We start from the raw sequence: 12,238 nt of genomic DNA on the forward strand, positions 1-12,238 counted from the left end.
TAAGTTTAAAACTTTTTTATTTAATGTAAAATTATATTTTGTTTTAATTTACTTTCAAATTCTTCAGTTGCTGAAGGGGCTGCGTAGTTTTCATAAATTGCATAGTTCAGAATAGCTATAATTGTACCAGATGGTTGCGTTCAGTTAAGTTGGACTAGACTGTAATACAAACCGTTCAGTTTGTCAACAATAAAACTGACTGAAATGAGAGAAAGACTGAGTGCGAGACTTTGATATTAGATAAAATGAATATTGATAAAGTTTACCTTTATGTACAGAATCTGAATATCGCAAAATATTTAAAAAAAATTGCAATAATATCGTATTGTGCATTAAGTATTGTGATAATATCGTATCGTGGGATGTATGGTGATTCCCACCTCTAATAGATAGATAGATAGATAGGTTCCAGCCCTTCTGTGCCCCTGAATTGGGGGGATGGATGGATGGATGGGACTTTAAGTTTGATTTGGTTTTAGCTTTCCTGTTGGGCTAGGCCTTTCTTTCTTGGCTTTCATCTTGGCTCAAGTTGAAATAAACCTGCTGCGGTGAGTCAGGATAGGGAGAGGGGACAAAAAGGGGAGCGCTGGATTTATAGCACAAGGCAAAACAAGAGTACTGTCAAGAAATGTAACAGTGCAATAGTTGTTTGATCTCAACTTTTGACTGTTTAAAGCTGCCGTTGTGCTGAGTATGAATTGCCCCGCTGTTGTTGGAGGCAAGCTGATCGTACTGCAGGGGCTGTCCTGATAAATGTAATATGGGCTTGGGAAGCAAAGAAAACTGACTGGAAAACTTTTTCTCCTCAGTTAATTTGGTAAAGTATGAGTGCTGTGGTCAACAGTGAAAAGCAGTAAATCAGCAGAGAAAGTGAATGCAGCCAAAAAGAAGGAAGGCAGGATAGCGATCGCTGCTTTGATGCCCCAAGGTGTGTGAAACAGTGATTTCAAGGGTCATCACAGCAGGACAGGAGTTCAGGTTTGTTTTCATATGAAACGTGACCCCGTGGCTTTGTTTTATATGTATCAGCTGCTACCTTATGAAAGTATTCTGATTGTCTAAAAACAAGATTTACAGTTTCGGTCACTACAGTTGTGGTTTTGACTTGTTTTCGCTCTCAGACCCGGGAGAAAAGGTTCCTGGAAATAGCTTTTTATGGGGAGCCTTTTATGGGAAATGCGAGGGCTGTGTTGACCGCTGTTGCATCACAGGACTAATAGAGGGTCGGTCTGCTGTGGATTGTTCACATCGTTTTATCTCAAGAGAGTATTCCCTCCCTCGGGGTGTATCTGATATAGTAGGATGTGATGCACCAGAGAAAAATACCTAAAGGCGGTGCTGTGCTCAAGCCCCATCTGTTGGCTGTCAGCCTGCAGCTTAAAATGCGGCCGAAGGTGTCTTTCATTAGAAGCACTGACTTTCATATTAGCTCTGTCCTCCTTTAGGAATACTGCTAAACTCTAACCAGACATCAGCGTTTGTTTGTGTTTTAGTGTGAGTTGTGTTTTCCTTTCACTTTCTGGGAAAAACTGAGATAGTTTGTGAAGTGCATTCCAACTCCTTCACATTTTTGTGCACCAAACATCCTCTTTTTTCTTTCTTACAAGATTTATTTTATACATTTTATAGTAAAAAATAATAATACGAGTAGCAAATCCTGCCTCCCAACCAGAGGTGCTGCTGAGGTTTGAAACAGCATGTCTGAGGGCTGACTTTTAAGTGTCACTGGTGGTTTTATTGTTACTGCACAGAAAATTTAATCAAGTAGTCAAATGGGCAAATGAGGTCGGCACAAATCGTGTATCTGTGGGGAAAGTGCTGCATAATAAAGATGAACACAGAGCAGATTAGCGAGCCTATTAGGTACTTTTTGTTTTGAATATTGGAATACACAAATTACCCACACCTATCTGTGTGAGAGGTTTGCCCTTCTATCTGCGCACAACAAATTTGACTAGATAGTCCTTCAAAGCAGCTCAGAATTCATTTGCATTTAAACTCTGCAGCACGTGCGGTCAGATGTGTCCAAATACAGCTTAACTTTTCACGACCAAATGTTTCCTAGGCACATTCCACATGAAGCCACACCCGTATTTAGAGCCGAAATCCTGAAATATGATCACACAGGGTTTAATTTGAGTCTCTGAACTGGACATCTCAGACACGTTTGTGGTATTTGTCACTTTTGAGCATTTTTAGTGGAATCATCTGGCAAATAATATGTGCTGCTGAGAAGTTAATTGTACTAACAGCCTGTCCAAGAAGTCTATGCTTCAGCTTTGATGAATGCTTTCTACCTATGCACTCACCAGTGTGTCAGGGGCAACTTTGGGCATTCCAGTTAGCAGAAGATCTCCTCATCCTCAGCTGAACCTGTATCTGTGCCTTTCTAACCAAGCTTTGCAGTTTTATCTGAAAACTTAGCCCTTCAACCTACATATATGGTCACTTCTGACTCCTAAAAATGATCATGGTGGTGGCCATAATGATGAAATTGAGGCTTGAAAACAGAAAGCCACAAAAAATAGTAACTGTATGGTGGCTATAGAGTCATACAGTCTATGTTCCGAGGCTGAAAACACCCACTCTCCAGAGTCCCCACCTTCCAGTACATGGGGGTAAAGTGGATATGTGTCAGATGAGCCAGCTAGAAAAGATAAACACACACATATACATGCAAAGTGATATGTCTGAGTGGGATACAGACATAAAAGCGCTTGTGCAAATGAAATGGAAAGCAGGTCTCGAACAGCTGCCGCGCTGAAACAGGCCGACGTTGGGGCAAAAGTCTACCCTTGCAGATCTCTTTGTGCCGGCGAGCTGCATGCCAGCCGGCTGGCTGCTGGGAACCTTTGTGTGACTCATTACCTCTCTATTGAGAAACACAAAGATGGGGCGCACTTGCCCATCAGAGCTTGGAGTCTCCCGGTCCCAGTCTTCACCTTATCGTGAAGTCAAGGTCACGGCCCCCGTGCTGAGATGACGCCTGGCGTCTTCATCGCCCAGCAGCCAATCGGTGACTGCGATCTCGGTCACGGGAACCGTTTGAATAAGGCTGTCAGTGGGACGTCTCTCCATTCACTTAACGTCTGAGTTGTTACCTTGGCAGCACTTTGTCTAAGAGAAGAAATGTCTCAGGCAGCACCCATTGATAACCATTGATTTGAATTCTTTCACTACATGTGTCCTCAAAGTGTGCCCTTGTCTTCTTTTACTGCCCCCGCTGTTTGCTCACCCTTAAACTAAATGCCACGGTGGCACCAGTCTGTGACAGAAAGGCCTCATTTATCTCCTTGATGATGTCTATTCACTCCTGTCATAAAGCTGCTGGGTCTTTGTTTAGCATAGAACATAATTGTTAGTTTGAACAGGGTGGGCCAAGAGGTGGGGGGAGCTGTGCTGTAGATATTGTTTTCAGAGGTGCAGGGAAAAAGGGGAGTGGATGAGGTGGATCAAAGATACCTTGATTCTGACAGAATAACATCGTAATCAAAAGCATGTGTTTCAGGCGATCCAGGTTGAATACAGAGACTTGAGAAAAAGAAGCAGATATGGTGTGAAAAATAGTTGCCGTGTTATTCTGTGCTTATAAACATACTCAACTGCATACTCGTGCAGATTATGATGACTTACCTAAAGCAACAATTTCTCTGTTTGGGGGGGGGGGTTTCCCCTCGCTCTCCCTCAACATGTGTTGATTTTTCTTTTCAGTGAACCAGCTCATATCAGGTTAACCCTCTGTTTCAATGTGGGAACCTGTAAGACTCAGCGCCATCTGTGACACTGCAGATGGCCCTGCTTGTTAAAGTGGGCCATGCTAGGACCCTGCCGTCTACCCAGGACGGGACAATGGAGATTACGGGTGTCTGATCTCTTGGTTTAAACGCACAGTCTCAGGGCTGCAGGACACAGGGAGGGGCTCACTGCCCTGATCTTTGAATCAAGGAATTATAAGACACAATGTCATTTACCCTCTCACTGAAGGTTCACAGGGATATATTCACGTCATCTCACATGTAGCCATGCAGCATTGTCTTGCTTTTGTGCTAGTGTCCACAACTTACATGAGTTAAAATAAATAAATCAAGCCTTAAAAACACCAGAATTATTAAACAATCATTTCATTCTCCCGTTGTTAGGGCAGCCAAAGTTTTCCGGATTCTTAACAGACATCATATTGAATATAGATACTCTTAATATGCAGAAATTAAAATACTATGCTTGACTCAAACGCAGATGTTCTACATACCTCCGGCTGTTTTTACTGACAACTTTGATCAAATTTCTAAAAACCTAAAAATATTTCTAAAAATATTTTACATCATTTTTTTTCTCTCTTCTCTGAGTGTATGTTCTCCATGTGCATATCTGGATTTTCTCCAAAAGTCCAAAGACAGCTTGTTCATTTAATTAGTGGCTCTAAATGGGCTGGCGGTTGTCAGTCTCTCCATGTTAGCCCTGTGATAACCCGGCAGCCAGTCCGGGGCGTACACTCCTTCTCAGCCTCCTTATAACCTTGAAGATGATACACAGTTGGGGAAATGTATGGATAGCTTTGGATCTACATAATGTTTTTTCATTTGGGTTTCATTGTTTAAATAACTCTAGCAGCCTGGTACATGAAAAAGGGAGTATTTTATTTTAGACATGAGTGAAAAGCTGTGCGGTCAAACAAAAATCTTTGTACTTTCTGCCTTGAGATCAAGCTTTGCTCTTGTCCGGAGCACATTCCCACACCCTATTTGGTGATCCATGTTTCTTGATTGTTGTTGATGTTGGTGCTCTGCCAAAGAACGATCTGTTTGCTCAACCTGTAGGGCTGCCAGAATGAAACGTAGCTCTCCAGCAAACAGAAGAACATGCAGGAGATGCAGCGTTAAAGCCTAGGAATGATGGTTTCAATCTTACTTAATGGGTATGACAGTCAGTTTCCCACGAGTAGAGCCGTTTTGACACTAATCTACTCCTTTAATGTCCATGCTTTTTTTTTTTTTTTGCTACATCAGTGATTCTGGCCAGTCGTTAAGATTCAAACTCACCTCTTGAGCACTGATCCTGATCTTATTAAGGAAGTGTTGTTCTGCGAGTGAGCGTTTAACATCACAGGCTGAGCCAGATTCTCTTGGCTGCCTCATTTAACATGAATAGCTGATGTGCAGGTCTTCAAAAAAATTTGACGACTCTCTCCCAGTAATGTGATCAAGCAGTAGAGACGCTGTTTTGGCATTGTGGTGAATCCTTAGTTATTGCGCAACAATCACTTGACTTGTTCCTCTTCCCATAGCTTTTGTTTTCACGACCTTTGTCATGTGAATACTTAAGAAATCCGAGATGTTGGGAAAGATCCAAGGCTAAGGTATAGTCGAGTGATTTACTTCTCTGTTTAAGCCCTCCTCACCCGTGAAACACCTTGTGATTTATGACTTCATCCAAGGGAGTAAAACAGTCCCAGAAAATGTGTCTGGTCACTTTTCAATATTAGAGGTTACTGCACTTCATATATCTTAAGCTGTTATTATACATGTAACTGTATGTATTCTAATATTCTCCAGCCTTGACTCATCCTCTATTACACATGTATTTCTTACATATGTGTTGCTAGAGCAAGGTCTTTAGGTGCAGACAAATGAATGATGCACTCAGTTCATGTAACGCTATTAACCCGTTATAACAGTAATTGTGCAGAGAAAACAGTCGAGCTGTAAATGTGCAGCTCTGCACACTGAAGGAGAGAGGAGGGAGACGAAGAGAAACAATCAGATGTTTATTTTCCACTTCTGGCTAAAGGTTTAAAGATTGGAAGGAGGAGGACTCAAACACCAACAACAGAGATAATCTAAAATCAAAATCTTTAATCTATGTGCTGGTATTCAGTCAGAGTCCATTCGACCAGAGAAGGAACAAAAACACAAGGAAGACTGGGAACACTGGTAATATCTGAAAAGAACAAGGCAATCTGGAAAATAAATGAAGGAAAGCAGGGGAGTCTATATAGTGGTGTGATTGGGAACAGATGTAGCAGAGTAAGCACAGGTGATAATAATGAGGGTGGGGCAGATTGTTGTAAAGAAGTGGGAAAACTAACCCTGGGAACACACTGGGTGTGGATGCATCACGTTCCAGCTCTGACACGGATGCTTGCCGTTCCATCAGATACGCTGCAGCACAACTCAGAAGTATCCCAGGCTACAGCCACACGTTGTCTTTTTGAGTAATACCTCTGTTCACATGGATGTGCAAAAAGGACATGAATATGACAAGAACATGCTAAAGCAACAGGTAGAGATGTAACCGTAACTATATAGAAGGGCTGGCCAATCAGTTGCCTGCAGATAATAACACGCTCCACTGTCTGACATCAAGAAATGGGGATAAAACGTTTCAAAATCTGTTTTCCTTGTTCACACAGAAATACAGAAGCAGTTTCTGCAAATCTTCACCCAGAAACAAGTTTTTTTCTATTTCCACTGACATAAAACAGATTCCGCAACATTCCTGATGTCATCTGAAGCCGTGCTAAGGACAGAACAAAACTCTGTTACAGACATGGACTTAGAGATGCAGTTTGTGTTTTCTTCTGGCTAACAAGAGGGGAAGTAAGACCAAAGATTACAAAATAATTGTGAAAAATTAACAGAAAATCAATAGTACACACTAGCCACAGAGCACCGAATAACTTAAAACAGTAAATGGGAGCAGTAAGCTAATTGTGAACATGGACAGTTAACTAGCTCTAGCTTTTGTCTACAGCCAAAAATCTTAGTCCCACCAGCAGGAGGTCAGCTTAAGCCTGTTGGGCCACCGGGCTCGTAATACTCCGGGGGAAAACCCTGCAATTTGCACCGCATGCAAAACCAAGTCAGATTCATGCATTACAGTTATGACAATGAAAGAGTACTTTAACGTAATTTGGGGTTCAGTCTACCATTCATCCTTCCATCACTGCTCACTCCATCTCAGTGCCTCCATTATGTTTAAGTCCTGTCTGCAAACAGCAATGCATTTCTAATAGCAACACGCAGGGATGCATGCCTCTCCAGTGATGTCATGTGCGGCCAGTCATGCCAATAAGCAAGAACTACGCCGTGCTTCTTCTTTGAAAGGCACTGGGGCAGCTGCTTCCTTGTTCTCCATCTGTGAAATGTATATGTTCAACCCGGGCCTTTGTTGCTCGGCGACGATGGCACTGACCCAGGGTCAGGGGTATGTATCACACTGTGGCTACCCATTGTGAAAACATACACATTTGTGGTATTTTAATGCAATTTGACTTGGACCAGGTGTCATCTTCTTTCAGCAGCTTTCAAAGGGAAGGAGCGGCGTTTGTAGTGATTGAAGGGGAAATTGAGACTGAGGTACGAGTGGAAATATGCACAGGGATAAGAAGTGGCATCAACAAAGCCATCTGTCAGTTTGAGTGTGGGCAAACAGGAGTGTTAGGCATGCAATCTGTGTTTTCGTGCTGTTGTTATATTTCACAATAAAGGTTATTTTTACACTGTGAAGGACTATAATTGAAACACTAAAGTAGATTCTTATTAAGTGCTTTGCAATAATTATCACAAGACTGTAGATAAAAGATGTACATACCCGTTATGACATCACCTACTAGTTTGTGAAGCCTGTTTTAAAGCCTAGAGTTGAGTGATTTGGACAACACCTTTTGTGTTTTCTGAACCTCAATGTAGCAAGCAACGCAACGGACAAACTGACCTTATACACTCAAATACACAGGCACATCCAAAATTATAGCCTTCTTTAACCCTCTATAGTACTCTTATTGGAACCATTATTTTCCAAATTATCATCATGTTGCATTATATCAGATTTGAAACTAGCAATTGTGGCCATAAAATCATTGGGAAAATGTTTACTGAGATCACAAGTAGATGTTGAATGAAAGCTATTTTTTCATAGACTTAACCATCTGACATCTTTATGCAACTAGAGAATTTGCCCCCTGCTGGTCATTTGAAATAATTCTGATGTAGGGCATTTCTGCACTTGTTAAGAAGCTAGCATAAATCTTTTTTATATATATATATGACTCAATAAAACTGACCTGTTATGCTCATTTCCAGGTCCATATCTTTATTCATGAATATCGTTAGTGTAGCTTTGCATGATTCAAAGTTCAAACTCATCCTTATTTGTCTTCAGGGCTTGAAAATAAAGCAAGTGGGCAACATTTCATCTCTTCTTCAGTTTTAAAACAGCTGATGGAGAGTGTTTAACCCCTAGTGTTCCTGTCCCCTCCACCACCTTCAAGAATACTAGATGCCCTAAGAGCAATTTTAGTTGTTAAAGTTACGAGTGGCTTTTTCAGGAGGAAGAGCAGCCCCTGTAGCAGTCAGATTTGTGGTTTGATCCCCTACTCCTCCTGTCTGCATGCTAAAGCATCTCCTTGGGCAACATACTGAACCCAGAGTTACCTCTGAAACATCCCTCCAAGAGTTTGTGAGTGTGTTAGAAAAGGTGCTAAGGTATAGAATAAAAGCACTTGCCGCATTGTGTGCAGCATTTCTTCTTCCTCCTCTAGTTTTTTCATACCAGCTTGTAACCAGTGCAGGTCAGAGCTGAGCAGAGGCGCCCTGGCTTGGTGTAACGGTTGCCATAACACATATAAACTAACATCTTGCTGTTAAACTTGGATGCTTGGACTGTGTGGGTCTATTGATTCTCCCAAGTCAGTTGTAGTTAGTCATATCCACATTTATGGAGGAGCTGAAGATAAAATTTTCTCAAAAATAGTCATGGCTTAACAGCAGGGTTTTTATGGCCTTATTTGCTGTATTACAACGTGAAGAAACACACCCTTTAAAAAAAAGCCGAATACAAATTGGTGTGTTTGGCAGCTGCAACATGATTCATGCAGTCATACTGAACTTTCTTTTCCATTTATTGCCTCACACTGGCTGACGTCTGCTGTAAGTGGGAGAAAATGAGCATGATTTACAGTCACTAGTGTTGCATTAACTGTGGTGTTTTACTGGATTCAATTGGTTAGTGGTGACAGTAAGGATTGTTGGTGCCTGGTGTTGTAATCACGTTGCTTTTGTTGACATGGACGGATGTCTGTGGGAGTAGTTGTTGATCACTCGAACAAAGACGCCTTTCATTGACTGTTCAGACTGGATAGAAATTTTATGATAAGATGTCAAAAACGAGGTCCGTCTTCGCTCACTGGAATTTCACATACAGCTTTGAAAATATGAGGACGGTCCAGTGTGGGCGTGGTGTGAATCATCATTTAGAAGCCAGTTTGTTTGTCTTTTTTAGCTTGTAGAGCTACTGGATAATGAGTGAGTCAGTGTAGTGAATTTGCAATATGATTTTTTTTCTTAATCTGCCTTTTATGATACTGTAGTTTGAACCCTGCTATCTTTTCGGGGTTCTCTTTGTTACTCATTTCTGCAAAGTCGTTTGTGTTGTCCTCCAGTGTCACGCCACATGGCTTTCATTCTTCATGGGCATCAGCGAACGTCTAGGAAATCAGAGGAGCGGGGAGAAGGAAAAGAGAGCGTAACCTTACAGTCCTGACATTTCCAAAGCCCTGAGGGTGAAAGAGTACAGAGGTGACGGAGGATACATTCCTCTGAGCAGATGTGACCTGTCCATCTGGACTTTTACTTTCCGCAAGGTCACAAATAGCTGAGGAGTGACTTAGAGAAGGAAGCTGGAAGTGTGATTCTGTCAATTCGCTCATGTTTCTTGTCAGATATTGCGCCATAATTACATTGTTTTCACACCCGAAGGAGTGACGAGGCTAAACCACAATCCACTGAGACCTCATTTCCTTCCACAAACAAACTGTGGAGTGCCTCCAGAGGGGCCCGGCTAGACCTTGATTACTCATTGTTCCTAAATCACTGGGAGTCAGCATGGAAACATACAAACACATCAGATAAAATTTAGTTCCAGGCAAGATGAGACTCTCTGTGACCTCACACTTGTTCTCTCTAAAAGCCAACGATGCGTTCTAAAAAGTGTCAGCCTGCCTCATCTCTCTTATGCAAATTGCTGCTTCTTTTTCTTTGGCACTTACAGAAACTGTTGGTCATGTAGCTGTTGTAACATTAAATATTTAACATGACCACAGATGGGAGCAGCGGCATCCTCCACGTTCGCTTCAGGCAGCAGCTTGACAACAACATCTGCAGCTCTGCACTTAACCTCACACTTACAGATGCCTCGTGCTCCGTGCATCGCTTCCATCCTTCCCGTGGCTCATGTTTTGGCTCGGGATCTGAGGCATTTTGGACTTGCACAAGTTTCTGATTTGTTCTCCGGTTGCATGTGTATCAGCCTTGTTCGCCAATCTTTCTTTCACTTTTGCTTCTTGCCGTTTATGCAGAGGTGATGTCAACAAGCTCGCGCAAATCTTAACCAGTTTTAATACTGCACAGCTTGTAGCGGCTTGTAGTATTCAAATTTCTTTTCTTTCCAGTGAGGTAATTTCCAGGTGGATCGTAAATACTGCATTCCTCTCTCTACCTGTATGACATAATACTGATCCAAAATTAGAAAAAGATACCTTTGTGCCTTTAGAGCAGTCTGACTTTTACATACACTGACCTCAGTTTTTGAATCCATTATTGCAATGACAAATATATGATAGAAAATAATGAAAAGTATTACAAATACACTTTTTAGGATTTGTCAGGAAATAAACCCACCTGAAATAAAAATATTTAAATCCTGCAACTTAAAAGAATTAAATTAGTTTATAGTGCAAACAACAATAAAGTCTCAAATGTATTTTCACTGTCAGTGCCAGCTCTTCTGGTGCAGAGAAGACTAGCCTTCATCCATCCAAAGACTGTCACAGATTGTCTAAAAGTACCAGTGTGCTGTTTCAGTGCAAAATGAAATAGAAATGTTTGCCATATAATAAAAAAAGGCAGAAGGCTGTAATGAAGGCAAAACACTGGTTTCATAGTCAACAAACAGGATTATACTGTAGCTGCCTGTTTATTTACTCATTTATTTGGTTGACAGTACATTGTGCAGTTGCATTTGGATATTTCTTTACATTAAATGTTGAAGTTAAGCAGTACACCTGTCCAAATGGCAATATGTAAAGTGATATCTCATTAGTGTGTTTATATGCCATTTAACATTTTGAGCTGTACCGTATTTTATCGGGTTATAAGGTGCACAGTCGATGAAAGTGTCTGTTTTCATACACCGGATTATAAGGCGCATTAAGTGAAACAAAACAGATAAGTCAAACTTTACTCAACTCATTCTTCTTGCTTCCTCCACTTCCCTACCATTAATTTATTAATGTTGAATTCTCTCACAGCTGCTCTATTCCCATGCTGTTGCAGTATATTAGTGCCTAACCTTGTATTGTGGATGAATTATCTCAGTTGTTCTCCTGACTGAAGTTTGGTCCGTTTACAGCATCCTGCCATGCGATTGCAATTGTCCCTAACCATAGGGAACCCTCACATTGTTTATCGAGTGGAAAAAAGTTAACGTTCATCCTCCAGCTTCACTGTGTTTATGTTATGCTAACATAGCTATGTTGCTAGCACGTAGCACATGCACATGCCAGCTACCCCAACTTCAGTAACCCTATAAACGTCACTGCTGTTTAGTTTTCTGTCTTCATTTATGTTGGAGGTGATAGCAGAGCTGTATGTTTTAATCTCTCAGTCAGAACATGGTTTATCATGTTTAGGTAGAAACTAGCAAGCTAACTTCCTGCTAACTTCTAACTCTGCTAAGTTTAATAAATTCTGTTTTCATGGATGCCTGGATGTTAAACTTAATTGTTACACCTGGTAAAGCAGCAACGCTGATCAGTTTATTAAAGAGGCATTTTTTAATAAACTACCTGAAGGGACCTGAAGTAGAGTTTTGGACCTGCAACGCTCCTGACTACGGTAGCCGTTTGCTCCGACAATCCATGCAGCTTCTTCGCTTACCAAAGTTGTACTAAAACATTTTTTGACAGATTTTTGAGTGCCGTGTACCACATAAAATCGGTTTGAGGTCAGTAAGAACAACCAGAATTCATACATAAGGCGTACCGGATTATAAGGTACATGATTTTTGAGAAAATTAAAGGATTTTAAGTGCTCCTTATAGGTACTTGTATAGGTACTTGTATTCAGTGCATCCCCATTGTCCCTAAAGTGGAATAAAACATGAGGCTAAGATTAAAATAGTTTTGCACATACAAAAGTATATTCTGAAAGGTTTCATTTTCATTAATAAAAGCGTTTCATAA

At 41.1% G+C, this 12,238-nt stretch overlaps 1 protein-coding gene across 5 annotated transcripts in view; it reads left to right on the forward strand.

Moving 5' to 3' along the window:
• nhsa (Nance-Horan syndrome a (congenital cataracts and dental anomalies)) overlaps positions 1-12,238 on the forward strand; it is a 73,348-nt gene that overhangs the window by 12,998 nt on the left and 48,112 nt on the right. For 2 of the 5 annotated variants that reach the window (XM_085149924.1, XM_085149925.1), the window contains exon 1: positions 1-12,238. This exon is cut by the window's left edge and continues 12,453 nt beyond it; it is cut by the window's right edge. The exons of the other annotated variants lie outside the window; for them this stretch is intronic. The gene's annotated coding sequence lies outside the window, so the exon portion shown is untranslated. 5 annotated transcript variants of the gene reach the window in all.

This window comes from Neolamprologus multifasciatus, chromosome 23, assembly GCF_963576455.1.
Source record: "Neolamprologus multifasciatus chromosome 23, fNeoMul1.2, whole genome shotgun sequence".
In the NCBI taxonomy this organism is placed as follows: domain Eukaryota; kingdom Metazoa; phylum Chordata; class Actinopteri; order Cichliformes; family Cichlidae; genus Neolamprologus; species Neolamprologus multifasciatus.